This window comes from Schistocerca gregaria, chromosome 7 (genome assembly GCF_023897955.1).
Source record: "Schistocerca gregaria isolate iqSchGreg1 chromosome 7, iqSchGreg1.2, whole genome shotgun sequence".
NCBI lineage: Eukaryota > Metazoa > Arthropoda > Insecta > Orthoptera > Acrididae > Schistocerca > Schistocerca gregaria.
Window position 1 is genome coordinate 107421908 of NC_064926.1, and position 12412 is coordinate 107434319.

The 12412-nt window shown below is 39.9% G+C and overlaps 1 protein-coding gene across 1 annotated transcript in view; it reads right to left on the reverse strand.

Annotated features, from left to right (window-relative positions):
- Positions 1 to 11644, reverse strand: part of LOC126281510 (myrosinase 1-like) — a 180605-nt gene extending 168961 nt beyond the window's left edge. Inside the window, exon 1 of the mRNA XM_049980533.1 lies at positions 11419 to 11644. The gene's annotated coding sequence lies outside the window, so the exon portion shown is untranslated. The remainder of the gene's footprint in view (positions 1 to 11418) is intronic.
- Between the last annotated feature and the right edge of the window lie 768 nt (positions 11645 to 12412).

The window sequence follows — 12412 nt, forward strand, 5'->3', positions numbered from 1 at the left end:
TAGGTTTCATGTCCAGAGAATATGCTGACCACTCTGGTCAAGCGATGTCGTTATCCCGAAGGAAGTCATTCACAAGGTGTGCACGATGGAGGCGCGAATTGTGTTCCATGTAGACGAATGCCTCGCCAATAAGCTGCCGATATGGCTGCACTATTGGTCGGAGGATGGTTGCACTTATCATACAGCCATTACGGCGCCTTCCATGACCACCAGCGGCATCACATAATACCAACCCAAAAGAGGAGGGACCGTCCACCTACCTGCACTTGCTGGACAGTGTATCTAAGGCGTTCAGTCTGACTGGGTTGCCTCCAAACACGTCTCCAGCGACTGTCTGGTTGACAATTAGATTAGATTAATTATTCATTCCATATACCCATAAAAGAGGGAATCCTCCTGGGTGTGGAACATGTCAGATAAATGGCTCTGAGCACTAGGCGACTTAACTTCTGAGGTCGTCAGTCCCCTAGAACTTATAACTAATTAAATCTAACTAACCTAAGGACATCACACACATCCATGCCCGAGGCAGTGTGAACATGTCAGATAAACACATTACAAAAATGTAATTAGAAAAAAACGAGTTTTATTAATTTTAATGATCCTCAGTCAATAAACAGTAAAATTATGTACATTAATTAAATTTAAACTTCTAATATTTACAGCTTAAATACTTACATCTGCTTTCATTAAATCTATCAGTCAGACAATTGCTAGTTTCTTGTCTATTACAACCAAGTATTATCAAAAATTTAAGTAAATTATTCATTTCAGTGATCCTCAGTTAAGAACAGTCAGATTATGTACAAGATTTAAAATTAAACTCCACTATTTACAAACTCAGGACTTACATCTGCTTTCCATACATCCATCGTTCACACAGTAGGTAGTTGCTTGGCTGTTATAACCAAGTATTGTCAAAAATTAAAGTATAATAAAGTTTCATTAAAATTGTCTACTGCACTTGTTGAGAAACTCATGGATGGAATAGAAGGAGTTGGCCACTACATTTTTTTAAAAATTATGTTTAATTGAGTCTTTTTCTGAAACTAAACTCTTAATGGTTGCTGGTAACTTATTGAAAATTTGCATTGCTGAATACTGGACTCCTTTCTGGGCAAGAGTAAGTGATTTTAAATATTTATATATATTGTTCTTATTCCTAGTATTGATACTGTGTACTAAGCAGTTAGTTGGAAAAAGAGATGTATTATTTACAACAAACTTAATTAAGGGATAAATATACTGAGGCATATACGACACTCATCGGTGAAGAGAACGTAATGTAAATCGTGAGCGGTCCATTCGGTATGTTGTTGGGCCCATCTGTACCGTGCTGCACGGTGTCGTGGTTGCAAAGGCGGACCTCGGCATGGACGCCGGGCGTGAAGTTGCGCATCATGCAGCCTATTGCGCACAGTTTGAATCGCAACACGATGTCCTGTGGCTGCACGAAAAGCATTACTCAACATGGTCGCGTTGCTGTCAGGGTTCCTCCGAGCCATAATCCGTAGGTAGCGGTCATCCACTGCAGTAGTAGCCCTTGGGTGGTATGAGCGACGCATGTCATCGACAGTTCGTGTCTCTCTGTACCCCTTCCATATCCGAACAACATCGCTTTGGTTCACTCCGAGACCCTTGCACATTTCCCTTGTTGAGAACCTTTCCTGGCACAAAGTAACAATGCGGACGCGATAGAACCACTGTATTGACCGTCCAGGCCTGGTTGAACTACAGACAACACGAGCCGTGTACCTCCTTCTCGGTGGAATGACTGGAACTGATCGGCTGTCGAACCGCCTCCGTCTAACAGGCGCTGCTCATTCATAGTTCTTTATACCTTTGGGCGGGTTTAGTGACATCTCTGAACAGTCAAAGGGACCGTGTCTGTGATACAATATCAATAGTCAACGTCTGCCTTCAGAATTTCTGGGAACTTATTTCACGATACATTTTTAAGGTTATTTGAAAATTGTTTTCCCAAGAAAATAGTTAAACATAATTCCAAGAAAACATATAAAATACCTTGGCTAACTAAAAGAATAAGAATATCTTGCAACCGTAAAAGAGAACTGTATCTAACAGCAAGAGGGAGTACTGACCCCGAAATATGAATATTATAAAAACTAATTTGCAATACTAAGAAAAGTTATTAAAAAGTCCAGAAGCACGTGTATCATGTCTGAGATCAGTAACTCCGACAATAAAATTAAAGCAATTTGGAATGTTATTGAAAGGGAAACAGGGCAACCAAGAGCACAGGAAGACTTTAGTGCCATAAAACTGAATGACGAGTGTACTAACAAACAATCGGAAATTGAAAATATTTTCAATAATCAATTTTTAAATGTTGTGGAGAAAATAAGATCTAGATCTTAACTAGAAGAGGCAAGGCTACTAATAGAAGAGGCCATACCTGTGCAGTTTGAAACCACTGTAATTCCACCAACCTCTCTCTCTGAAATCAGTAAAATAATAAACTCACTGCAAAGTAAAAGCTCTTACGGAATTGATGGCATTTCCAGCAAGGTACTTAAAGCTTGTTCACCACAGATAAGTAGGATTCTCAGCCATGTATGTAATAGCTCTTTGGAGCAGGGTGTTTTCCCCGATAGACTGAAATATGCAAATGTAAAACCATTGCATAAAAAGGGGGATACGTCGGATGTCAACAACTACCGCCCAATCCCTCTTCTGACAGCTCTATCAAAAGTTTTTGAGAAAGTGATGTATTCAAGAGTTGCCTCCCATATTTGTAAAAATAAAGTACTAACAAAATGTCAGTTTGGTTTTCAGAAATGCTTTTCAACAGCAAATGCTATATACGCTTTCACTGATCAAATATTAAATGCTCTGAATAACAGGACATCACCCATTGGTATTTTTTGTGATCTCTCAAAGGCCTTTGATTGTGTACCTCATGGAATTCTTTTAGATAAGCTAAACCATTATGGTTTGAGTGGAGGCAGTGCACAAATTGTTTAATTCATACTTAAGTGGAAGGATGCAGAAAGTTGAAAAAAGTGGTTCATGTAATGTTAAAACAACAGCTGATTCCTCAAACTGGGGGTGGGGGGGGGGTGGGGGGTGGGCTATCACGTACGGGGTCCCACAGGGTTCGGTCTTAGGTCCTTTACTGTTCTTGATATACATTAATGACTTACCATTTCACATTGATGAAGATGCAAAGTTGGTTCTTTTTGCTGACGATACAAGTATAGCAATAACATACAAAAACCAAGGACTAAGTGATGTAATTGTAAATGACGTTTTTCACAAAATTATTAAGTGGTTCTCAGCAAACGGACTCTCTTTAAATTTTGATAAAACACAGTATATACAGTTCCATACAGTAAATGGCACAACTCCAGTCATAAATATAGACTTTGAACAGAAGTCTGTAGCTATGGTAGAATTTTCAAAACTTTTAAGTGTGTCCATTGATGATAGGTTGAACTGGAAGCAACACATTGATGGTCTGCTGAAACGTCGAGGTCAGCTACGAATGCTATTAGGGTTATTGCAAAGTTTGGTGATTAGAATCTCAGTAAAATGTCTACTTTCATTCACTGCTTTCGTATGGCATCATATTCTGAGGTAATTCAACGTCGAGTAGAAAAGTATTCATTGCTCAAAAACGTGTAATCGGAATAATTGCTGGAGCCCACCCACAGTCATCCTGCAGACATCTATTTAAGGATCTAGGGATCCTCACAGTAACCTCATAGTATATATATTCACTCATGAAATTTGTTATTAATAATCCAACCCAGTTCAAAATTAATAGCAGTGTGCATAGCTATAACACCAGGAGAAAGGATGATCTTCACTATGCAGGGTTAAATCTGACTTTGGCACAGAAAGGGGTAAATTATTCTGCCACAAAAGTCTTTGGTCACCTACCAAACAGCATCAAAAATCTGACAGATATCCAACTAACATTTAAAAATAAATTAAAAGAGTTTCTAGATGACAATTCCTTCTACTCATTGGCTGAATTTTTAGATATAAATTAATGGGAAAAAACTTAAACATTACTGTCATGCAATATTTTGTGTAATGTAATATCTTGTACAGACATCTTTTATTAACCTGATACTTTCCTTATCATTACCAAGTGTCGTATTCATGATCTATGGAACAAGTATTTATCTAATCTAATCTCTAATCAAATCCGGGATGACGCAAACGTCTATTTTTTTTCATGTGTGTGAATCAAAGGGGTACGAGGCCCGCCAGCTGCGTTTGGCCTTTCTTCGATACAAGGCAGTTACTGACCCTGAGGTATGCAGACAAGTATTGTTCTGTCTGGGTTTCAAGGCGGCGTCAGCGCCCCCAACAACGTGAATTTTGCCAATTTCGTCCTATTAACAGTGCAACGATCCAGTAGCAAAGTTTGTTTTATTTCTCGCTAAAGTATTAATTTCAAACCTAATAAAAATTCAAATAAACAATCATCTGCGTCAGTCACTCCTAGGACGCATTTCGCGAGTTTATACTCTCACATTGGGGTTAACAATGATATTGTGGCACATTTTTGGTAACTGGCTGTACACAACTCCTAGTTGAGGTTTCAGTTTTCTACAAAAACATATACCAGACACTTGTTAGCGTAATATGGCACTAAGATTATAATCTTTTTTGGAAATTCAGAAAGCACGCCACACAAACAGTGTCTTTCATTACAAAAGACAACTTTAAAAAATACCAGTGATCTTCGTTCTTTTCAAAATGGTTCAAATGGATCTGAGCACTATGGGACTTAACTTCTGAGATCATCAGTCCCCTAGAACTAAAAACTACTTAAACCTCTTAGTGACATCACACACATCCATGCCTGAAGCAAGATTCGAACCTGCGACCGTAGCGGTCGCACGGTTCCAGACTGTAGCGCCTAGAACCGCTTCATTCTCTTCATCCAGCGTCACAATGACAAACAGTATTAATTTTTTATGCTATGTTTAATTTTCAAAAATTACATGAGAAAATGTGTTATACAGCTGTAATTAAAATGCCTATCTGAAGAATCATATCCAAGATGACTTAGATCAGAACGGAATATTATTCGTAGAGCAAGCTTTAGTACACTGGAGAAAAGAGTTGTTTCAACGATTTGTAATTCCATAAGCCATTAGCAAATGGAAACGGGGCATAACATGTTCGAGATTTACAGTGACAGTAAGTAGCAATTTAATTGAATTGTTTAACAAGCGCCATAACGGGTCTGTTCCCGTTTTGTATATGTTCACTTAAACGTTCAGAAGATACTGCCCTCCTTACCAACTCTTGTCAATTTGCTACAGCTGTAATTTACGTCATGCCTATTGATGTGCAGTAACAAATGTGCTATAAGTTTACGTAGAGCATTTACAGAAAAACCATTCACTAATAATTCTTCCGAAAACAGTTGTTACCATACACTCTACTGCTATAACAGTTGTGGCATCTACAAAGAAAGACTAACTGTTTGAACATTATATACACACATGGGTAACAATTTGTCTATTAATTCAATATTTTATTATTTTCGACTGTATGTGTTTCAGTACGTTCTTCGTTATCTTCAATTGATTCCTATTTCAACATCTTGCAGGTATTGGAAACTATTTCTAACGTTTTTTGTGTTTACAAAGCGAATGAGGGATTTTTTTTAATTCACATGCTACAAAACAATGTATTTTTTTTCTTTTTTCTCATATTTACCCAAAGTTTTTGGGCAACTTTGCCCCATCTTCTGTGAGTACTGTTTTATTTCTGAAATTGCTTTAATTTTGAAGTTGGATTCATGCAAGTTGGCTTCCTTTTATGGCTTTTTAATAGCTTGACACAGTAGGACATTTTTTTCGACGTATTACAAATCTTTCGTGTGTTTCCTCTGTTGCTTGTAAACTGTGTAGTACACAGTTTTTCAAACAATTTTCACGTCACTCTCACCTGGTATCACACGTCGTTATACATAGAAACAAGCTTTCGGAAAACGTATTTAGCCATACCTATCGATCGATGCTGTATCGAAGGCATAAAAACAACTTAGCCTGCACAAATCCGTCTATAGAATTAATGTAGTTTCACAAATAATACGATGTCCACTGAAAATCAGACATAGATGCCTCAGGTAAAAATCAGACGTAGATGTATCAGTATGTTTGGATAAAGAATTTAAAAAAAAGGAGATGCATTGTGTTTTTCAAAAGGCGAAATTCAAAAGAACCCAAATGTTACTGCTCTACGTATACCAAATATGTATTGTGTTACATTCGCAGTTATACTTCACAGTTCCTCGTGATTTTTCACCGCTGTCTGGATGATACTCGCATTATTTGAGGGCTATAGAGCGAATTACGTAGATCACAGTGAGTTACAGGGTAGAGCTGTACAGCACCGGCCAGCGTACAGTATCTGCCACCACTGTAATTTTCCTTTCCGCCTCCGAATGTGCAGAAGGGTACAGCACGCAGAATCAAGCTTGCGCATCCATGTGTGCTGGAGACGGAGATCTTCCTCCTCTCTTCAGTGCTTTGTCTGTTCTGAGTGCTTGAGGGTACTGCTGTAGCTGTTAGTGCAGGAAGATATTTTTGGGCCTGTGGCAAGCATTTCTGTGGTTAGTTTTGTCTGTACCCGTGGTCTAGGGGTAGCGTCTTTGATTCAGAACCAAAACGTCTTCGGTCCCGGGTTCGATCCCCGCCACTGCCTAAATTTTGATAAATTATCAGCATTTTCGGCCGAAGACTTCCGGCATAAGAAGTCAGCCTCATTCTGCCAACGGCCTTGTCAGAGAGGGCGGAGGATCGGATAGAGGTTTCCTAGGGGTGGGAAATTGCCCCTAAAGGCGGAAGAATCAGCAATGATCAACGACATGAGGATGCAGAAGGCAATGGAAACCACTGCATTAAAGACACGTAAAGTGTATCCACAGGATATGTGGCCTGTAGTTGAAGAAGTGTCATGATGATCTCTCCATTGGCAAAAGACTCCGGAATAGTCCCCCATTCGGATCTCCGGGAGGGGACTGCCAAGGGGGAGGTTACCATAAGAAAAAGATTGAATAATCAACGAAAGAATAACGTTCTACGAGTCGGGGCGTCGAATGTCAGAAGCCTGAACGTGGTAGGGAAACTACAAAATCTGAAAAGAGACATGCAAAGACTCAATCTAGATATAGTAGGGGTCAGTGAAGTGAGGTGGAAGGAAGACAAGGATTTCTGGTCAAATGAGTATCGGGTAATATCAACAGCAGCAGAAAATGGTATAACAGGTGTAGGATTCGTTATGAATAGGAAGGTAGGGCAGAGGGTCTGTTACTGTGAACAGTTCAGTGACCGGGTTGTTCTAATCAGAATCGACAGCAGACCAACACAGACAACGATAGTTCAGGTATACATGCCAACGTCGCAAGCTGAAGATGAACAGATAGAGAAAGTGTATGAGATTATTGAAAGGGTAATGCAGTATGTAAAGGGGGACGAAAATCTAATAGTCATGGGCGACTGGAATGCAGTTGTAGGGGAAGGGGTAGAAGAAAAGGTTACAGGAGAATATGGGCTTGGAACAAGGAATGAAAGAGGAGAAAGACTAATTGAGTTCTGTAACAAGTTTCAGCTAGTAATAGCGAATACCCTGTTCAAGAATCACAAGAGGAGGAGGTATACTTGGAAAAGGCCGGGAGATACGGGAAGTTTTCAATTAGATTACATCGTGGTCAGACAGAGATTCCGAAATCAGATATTGGATTGTAAGGCGTACCCAGGAGCAGATATAGACTCAGATCACAATATAGTAGTGATGAAGAGTAGGCTGAAGTTCAAGACATTAGTCAGGAAGAATCAATACGCAAAGAAGTTGGATACGGAAGTTCTAAAGAATGACGAGATACGTTTGAAGTTCTCTAACGCTATAGATACAGCAATAAGGAATAGCGCAGTAGGCAGAACAGTTGAAGAGGAATGGACATCTCTAAAAAGGGCCATCACAGAAGTTGGAAAGGAAAACATAGGTACAAAGAAAGTAGCTGCGAAGAAACCATGGGTAACAGAAGAAACACTTCAGTTGATTGATGAAAGGAGGAAGTACAAACATGTTCCGGGAAAATCAGGAATACAGAAATACAAGTCGCTGAGGAATGAAATAAATAGGAAGTGCAGGGAAGCTAAGACGAAATGGCTGCAGGAAAAATGTGAAGACATCGAAAAAGATATGATTGTCGGAAGGACAAACTCAGCATACAGGAAAGTCAAAAACAACCTTTGGTGACATTAAAAGCAACGGTGGTAACATTAAGAGTGCAACGGGAATTCCACTGTTAAATGCAGAGGAGAGAGCAGATAGGTGGAAAGAATACATTGAAAGCCTCTATGAAGGTGAAGATTTGTCTGATGTGATAGAAGAAGAAACAGGAGTCGATTTAGAAGAGATTGGGGATCCAGTATTAGAATCGGAATTTAAAAGAGCTTTGGAGGACTTACGGTCAAATAAGGCAGAAGGGATAGATAACATTCCATCCGAATTTCTAAAATCATTAGGGGAAGTGGCAACAAAACGACTAGTCACGTTGGTGTGTAGAATATATGAGTCTGGCGACATACCATCTGACTTTCGGAAAAGCATCATCCACACAATTCCGAAGACGGCAAGAGCTGACAAGTGCGAGAATTATCGCACAATCAGCTTAACAGCTCATGCATCGAAGCTGCTTACAAGAACAATATACAGAAGAATGGAAAAGAAAATAGAGAATGCGCTAGGTGACTATCAGTTTGGCTTTAGGAAAAGTAAAGGCACGAGAGATGCAATTCTGACGTTACGGCTAATAATGGAAGCAAGGCTAAAGAAAAATCAAGACACGTTCATAGGATTTGTCGACCTGGAAAAAGCGTTCGACAATATAAAATGGTGCAAACTGTTCGAAATACTGAAAAAAGTAGGGGTAAGCTATAGGGAGAGACGGGTCATATACAATAGGTACAACAACCAAGAGGGAATAATAAGAATGGACGATCAAGAACGAAGTGCTCGTATTAAGAAGTGTGTAAGACAAGGCTGTAGCCTTTCACCCCTACTCTTCAATCTGAACATCGAGGAAGCAATGATGGAAATAAAAGAAAGGTTCAGGAGTGGAATTAAAATACAGGTGAAAGGATATCAATGATACGATTCGCTGATGACAATGCTCTCCTAAGTGAAAAAGAATTAAATGATCTGCTGAACGCACTGAACAGTCTAATGAGTACACAGTATGGTTTGAGAGTAAATCGGAGAAAGACGAAGGTAATGAGAAGCAGTAGAAATGAGAACAACGAGAAAATTAACAACACGATTGATGGTCACGAAGTCAATGAAGTTAAGGAATTCTGCTACCTAGGCAGTAAAATAACCAATGACGGACGGAGTAAGGAAGACATCGAAAGCAGACTTGCTATGGCAAAAAAGGCATTTCTGGTCAAGAGAAGTCTACTAATATCAAATACCGGCCTTAATTTGAGGAAGAAATTTCTGAGGATGTACGTCTGGAGTACAGCATTGTATGGTAGTGAAACATGGACTGTGGGAAAACTGGAACAGAAGAGAATCGAAGCATTTGAGATGTGGTGCTATAGACGAATGTTGAAAATTAGGTGGACTGATAAGGTAAGGAATGAGGAGGTTCTACGCAGAATCGGAGAGGAAAGGAATATGTGGAAAAGACTGATAAGGAGAAGGGACAGGATGATAGCACATCTGCTAAGACATGAGGGAATGACTTCCATGGTACTGGAGGGAGTTGTAGAGGGCAAAAACTGTAGAGGAAGACAGAGATTGGAATATGTCAAGCAAATAATTGAGGACGTAGGTTGCAAGTGCTACTCTGAGATGAAGAGCTTAGCACAGGAAAGGAATTCGTGGCGGGCCGCATCAAACCAGTCAGTAGACTTATGACCAAAAAAAAAAGTGTTAATTTCGTTGCTACAGTTCGGTTATCTATGTTTGTAAGGAATGACACCTAACAAACGTTTAGTGACATTTCCTGAAAAGAACGTTCAATATGACTAGATCCTTTTGCACGTTCGGTGGCAGTACCGGCCAGCTGACGGTCTTTCAGTGTCTGCCAGAAGTAATTTCTGTTTTTAAATTTGTCTGATATGGTGGAAAATGAGAAAAAAGAAGGCGGAAAATGTTACCTCGAGGGCGGCACCTGAACAACAGATAGACGAGAAATAGATCGCCACCCAAGAGATGAAATGTAGAAAAAAATAAGATCTGAAGGGGATTAAAAGAATGCTGAACTTAAGTCGGATGATCCAAAATAAAGTAAACGCACCGGGGTTGGCCAGGAAAGCCAATTAAAAAGCGGCGGGAAAAATCAGGATTTACAGGAAATAATTGATCAACAGAAGAGACTGAAGAGTGCGTTATGTGTTTGGAGTGATTTGAAGAAGGATGGCTTCTGTGTACCAAGTGTGTAGACTGAGCACAAGTTTCATGTGTAGATCAGTATATAGTTTGTATTTTATTTGCGATCCCTGTAAACAGTGACATAAACATTGGTGAACTGTGCTGAAATAGTAAAAATAAGTTCTCAAACGTATGTGTTCTGTTACTACTCGATAAGTTTTACTGTAGCGCTTTATTAACAACCGATGTTGTTTTTCTTGTTGTTGTTGTGGCTCTCGCTCCGAAGATTGGTTTGATGCAACTCTCTAACCTACTCTATCTGCAACCTACAGCCTTTTCAATCTGCTTACTGTATAAATTTCTTGGTTAAGCTCTACGACTTTTACACCCCCCCCCCCCCCCCACACACACACACACTCTCACACTTCCCTCCAGTAGTAAATAATAATGTCTCATAGTATGTCCTATCACCCGGTCCCTTTTCTAGTCAGATTGTGCCACAAATTTTTTTGCTGTCCAACACTATTCATTACTTCTTCATTATGTATGTGATCTGCCCATCTAATCTTCAGCATACTTCTGTAGCACCACATTTCAAAAGATTCTCTCTCCCCTTGTCTAAACTGTTTACCGTTCATGTTTCACTTGTGTACATGGTTACACTCCATAGAAATACTTTCAGAAAAGACTTCCTGACACTTTAATCTATACTTGATGTCAACAAATTTCATTTCTTCAGAAACTCTTTCTCTGTTATGGCCAGTAAACATTTTATATCCTCTCTACTTTTGCCGTCATCAGTTATTTTGGTGCCCAAATAGGAAAACTCACCTACTACACAATTGGAACACTTCCTTGATGAAGAGCGACAACACCCTAACAATGGTGAAGAAAGCAGTAATGGACCTAATATGTAACCATGTGCAATTCCGTAAGTGAATTTTCCCAGGCGTTTTGTGTTGGAATTGCTTAGCACTTTCTTATATCACAATACGAGCCAATTATTCGCTAAGCCACTGACTCCACAAAGCTCTGTTGTTAATGACGTACCTTATGCGTAGTGAAATAATATGCGTGTCGTTACAGGAGCGCTGCAGACCCGCCGGTAGGTGCGGTGTGGTGTGCTGTGGTGTGGTGTAGCCTCTGGAGCTGAGCGGCCCGTCGCGCTGTGCAGACAGCGCCTGATTGCTTCGACCGCGGCGGTCGCGCTGCAAGGCGAGAGAGCCGCAAACCGGCACCTGTTACGTACCGGGGTGCTCGCAGAACGTGCCTCGCCTTTACGTAACAGTCGGACGTGTCCGCCAGCCGTCACGCCCCTCCCAGGTTGCGGAAAGCCGGCGTGAAGATATCATCGATGCCTGCGAGACATAACATGGAGGGCATGTCAGCTGTATCGTCATTGGCGGGGACGTAATTATTTCTTCTTCGTAATGGACGCCACGGCCACAGACTCATTAAATGAATATAGCATTTTTCATTTTGGCTGCTTTTACTTATCATTTGCCTTTCCACAACTTACTAGTTTCAACTTTCTAAACCATTACTGAGTGCTTAGCTCTAGAGGCCCCATTTATATTAATCACCCCCAATAATTTTTTATCCATAAGAAAATAAATTGTATCGAACAAATGTTTTTCTATCAGCAGCACACCAACCAACATGACTGCCTTCTTTGTTTCTTTTTTCTTTACGAAGTCAGGAAGAGCAGTAAGCCTTTTTTTAAAAAAAAGAGCACTCCTATTTTTCATTCGGTAACACATTATCTCTCCTCAAGATCTCTTCAAAAACGTATCACAGTGTGTCATCCACGTAAACATAACGTTATTAAAAACTTTAACTCTTCTATATCAGCAAGTCAAAGAGTTATGTTATATCGTGTACCTCCACTGCGAATATGAGAGAGAGAAACTCTGTTTTGAGATACTTTTCCGGCCCAGTATTGAGAATAGGAACTACATTACCGAATAAAAAATACATTTTGCTATTTAAAAAAGATGCAAAGCTATTCATATCTTCGTAACGAACACTTACGAAAAAGACAATC